At 42.1% G+C, this 4104-nt stretch overlaps 1 long non-coding RNA gene across 1 annotated transcript in view; it reads right to left on the bottom strand.

Moving 5' to 3' along the window:
• Positions 1–4104, bottom strand: part of LOC116093882 — a 19361-nt gene that overhangs the window by 10458 nt on the left and 4799 nt on the right. The window contains exon 2 of the long non-coding RNA XR_004119865.1: positions 902–1053. This is a non-coding gene — a long non-coding RNA (uncharacterized LOC116093882). The remainder of the gene's footprint in view (positions 1–901; positions 1054–4104) is intronic.

Here is a 4104-nt window from a genome sequence, read left to right as displayed (position 1 = left end):
TTTTAAAAGAAATACACTCAGATTTTACACCACCCGTGTGTAGTCTGTTTGTCAAAGCCGAATCCCGCCAGAACCCATCGTCCCGAGAAACAGGGACCCCGCGAGAAATCCTGGTCCATGGCAATTCCTCCCTTGTTCTTATCAGGTATTTGGTCTCAGTGTTGACAAAAGTAATCTAGGCTCTCTTCTTACACTGACCGAAGGGCCCACCTCCTGACATCTCATCTGATATTAGGATTCCAGGATATAAAAGTTAGGGTGGGCATTCAGTTCCCAAGACTGAGGATTATATTAAAAACGTTAGGTATGAATTGTGGAGTCCAGTCGTGTGCGTTTATGGATTCCTGAGTGTGCGAGCAGATAGGTCTCTGCATGTGTAGCTCAGGCTGGCTGTTCCTTTTCTTGGGCTCTTTTCCTTCTTTTTGTTTATTTTGTCCATTTGCAGTGTGGTAGGTATTGTCTTATCTTTTAACATTATTCTCTAGAAGCCTGTTTATTTTCTAATGACAGCAAGGAGTAGATCTGGATGGGAAGGAAGGGGGAGAGGAACTGGGAAGAGGCAGGGAACCATGATCTGGATGTTATTACATGGTAAAAAAAACAAATAGTATTTCTTTTCAATAAAAGGAAAAGTAAACTGTAAAAACAAAACTCTAATTTCCCAATTGTGGTTTAAACACCCTTTTATTACTTTAGACCTCAGTGACCATGTATCAAGGGAGGAAGTAGAATTTTCTGACATCTCTCTCAGGAGAACTTTTTATATACTTGGAAGAAATTTCCAAATGATTTTATTTGGAATAACTACCAAGATAGGAGGATCTGAGAATGATCAAAGTATAACAGGAAAAGGAGAGAGACTGACTTGTTTCTGGAAAGTAGGAAAGAGAGGTGGACTCACGTGGAAATGAAAGGCGTCGGAGCGTACAAAGTTAGTGAGCTCTGGAGATGCTGGAGAAGTGAGCTGAGGATGACTGGCCATGAAGGGACTTCCTGGTCCACAGCAGCGTTGGCACTATCAAGAAACACAGGCAGTGTGGAAGCTGTGGAAATCTATGTGGGAAAGGAGAGTAGCAAGCAGGTGAAAATAGCCTGCCAGAGAACACTGAAAACTAGAGTGGAAGAAAGAGGCTCTGACACTGAACAGCGAAGGCAAGAATACTTTATTCTCTGGCTAGTAAGTTCCTGGCTAACACTGTTATGCGTTCAGAAATATAGAGAAAAAGTTATTTGCTACTTGTGAAATATATTGGGCTATATAAAACACGCATGCCTTTCTGGTGATTAAAGCCCAATAGAAGAGCTATATTATATACATTGTAAATGCCTATAAAATTAGAAAACAAAGTACTGTGGCAAGGCTCCACCAGGCAAAAGATGTAATTATTATTTTAATCTGTCCACGTGCTTGGGCCGGGATCTCTGGGGAACAAGTAGCAGACAGCGAAGAGTCTTGAGAAGCAAAGGCTGCATCTGGACAACCATGTATCAACCGCGTTGCGGTGCTTCCTTGCTGTGCCCTCTAGTGAGAACTGTGGGCACTCTGTCACTGCTGGTTATCCCCTTGTCAATCCAGTTAGGTCACACACATACACCCACATACATATGCACAAATATGTATGCACGCTCGCATTCAAAGATTAAGGGACTTTCAAAGAACCCCCAAACTATGGCAATAGGACTTCCTTGAAGACTGGCAGACACAAGAACCAAGCTCCGTGCTTCACCTCCCTTCCTGACAACGCAGATTCTCTCATCTCTGCTTCCGCTAGCACATCATTTTATGCTCTGATTTTTTTTGTCGTTGCTTGAGGAGAGGTCTCACTATGTAGCCTTGTCTGGCTTGAACTCACAGTGCTGTGCCTGTCTCTGCCTGTCTCTGCCTGTAGCGTGCTGGGAGTTTCAAAGGCATGTACCACTAAAGTAAGTAAGATAAGATCAATCTTACTTATCAATAAAATGGGCATTTTAAAGCATTTTCACTGCCATGGCCCTATAAAACACAACTCCGGAGGTGGAAAACTGGATTGACCTAGTTTTCTTCCTCAAACTTAATTCTCTTGCTTCCAAACTGCCGTTTTCCTCTCTGTCATGTCTATTAAAATGGGAAATTTCCAGCATGTCTATTAAAATGGGAAATTCCTGCTGCTGTTAGGATAAATCTTAATGTGACATGGAATCCATTACTCACATGCATTCAGCTCCTTGGCTCTGGTGTTACTCTGTTTGAAGCTCACATACCCTGACCCTTGCTATTCAGCATACAAAAGTTTGGCTCCTCTGTTGGTCTGGGTTCAAACTGAAGATGACAAGGAACAGAGCCATGAAGGCATACAGCAGGAGACAAACCTTACTCTAGCCCAGCTTGCCCTGACAGAAGTCTGTAGCCTATGAGCTCGAATACTGCCCTGTCTCTTTGTTGTAGCTAGATTGGCCTCTCAGTAGTTGGAAACTTGGTTCTATTGTCTCCCCTTATCATTTCTTCTTTTGCCCACATTTATCCAAGCTGAAGTGCTGAGAATCCAGAAAAGGAGTGCTTGACCTTTGTGTAAAGTAACCTGAGCAAAAAGGCCCTGTGGCACCACACTGTAATCCTAGAACTCTGGAGGCTGAGGCAAGAGGGCTACAAGTTCACCAGTTTGGCAATTTAGCAAGATTGTCTCGTAAAAGTCAAAGTGGGGCTGGCTGTGTACCTCAGTGGTACAGCACTTGCCTAATACTGGAAAGGCCCTGGGCCAATCATCAGAACCACAAAAAGAAAAATAAAATAAGCCTGAATTTAACTTGTTACTATTGTGTCTGTTTCACAAAACAGCAAGCTCCATGAAGACAGAGATTAGATATGCTTTAGAATCCCAGGGTAGAAAATGCCACCCTTGCCCTCGTACTTTCTCCTTAGTCCGACATCTTCAAATTCCCATGCAGATTCAATTGTATATGGACCTCCGTACTCCAGTCAGTTTACTGGAAGATCTAAATTAAGCTCAGTCATCATGGCTGCAGAGATGTCTTCTCAGTGGGGAAGATTCCAGTGTAGGGGATGAGGGCTGAACTGATACTCTCAAACTATCTGGCCTAGTCACTGCAGCTGAGCCAACTCTTCTGTGTCCTTGACCTCAAGCTTTTTCTCAATTATCCTAAGAGGGTAGTCAAAAGAATGACTTTTGTAAGGAAGGAAAGGTGATGACAAGATAGTCTTTTAAAAACTTTTGTATTTGTGTGTACACATAATTGTGTAGGTGCACACACACGTATGTGAAGGACAGAGGTTAAAGGCTAATCTTTCTTCAGCCGCCATCATCCTTGTTTTTTAAAACAGGGTTTCTCACTCACGTGAAACTTAGCCAACTTGACAAAGCTTTGTTGGCCAATGAGTCCAGAGATCTGCCTGTTTCCTCCGGCACTGCCAACCCAGCATTCCCATTGTAAGTGTGTACCACTGTGTCTGGCTTTTGTACCTGGGATCTGGGGGATACAGGTTTCTCCTGCCTGCAGAGGTTCAAACCCCCTCGTGCCTGAGCTGTCTCCCTGGCTGGGCAGGAGCTCACTTTGTTTTCTAGAGCTTCAGGACTTTTATTGTCATTCCCACTTACTCTCTGGACACTGGAAAGACAGTTCATCTGAATAGCTGTCTGTTTCAACAGGATTGAAAAAGCATAACGTTAATTCTACCTTAATTTCCCCTAAAAAGTTCTCTTACAGAAAGGGCATCAAAGAGAGGAAGACAGAGATAACATGATCTATATATTCAGCAACTGAAACTCAGTGTGTGTGTTCATCTCTATTTAAAGATCTTTAAAATGTCTGTGAAAAAATTAAAAGATGCTGTATAATGAGTGACACAAACTAGGTATTTTAATGACTAAGAGAAATTTAAATTCCCTTCCTTTGTTGTTCATGTTAAGTATAAACTAGACTACAATGAAGTGAATTGTACTTAGGCTTCCCTAAGAGCATTTATAAGCAGGGCTGAACACACCTGAACACACTTCTGAATCACATCGATAAGCATTTCCATTATAACTTTTTTTTTTAATTTTATTTTAGATATTTTCTTTATTCACATGCGAATTTCTCCATTCCCAGTTTCCCCTCCAAAAAACA

Source organism: Mastomys coucha, unplaced genomic scaffold, assembly GCF_008632895.1.
Source record: "Mastomys coucha isolate ucsf_1 unplaced genomic scaffold, UCSF_Mcou_1 pScaffold16, whole genome shotgun sequence".
In the NCBI taxonomy this organism is placed as follows: domain Eukaryota; kingdom Metazoa; phylum Chordata; class Mammalia; order Rodentia; family Muridae; genus Mastomys; species Mastomys coucha.
The sequence above is the reverse complement of the archived record's forward strand: the minus strand, read 5'-3'. Positions and strand labels throughout refer to the sequence as shown.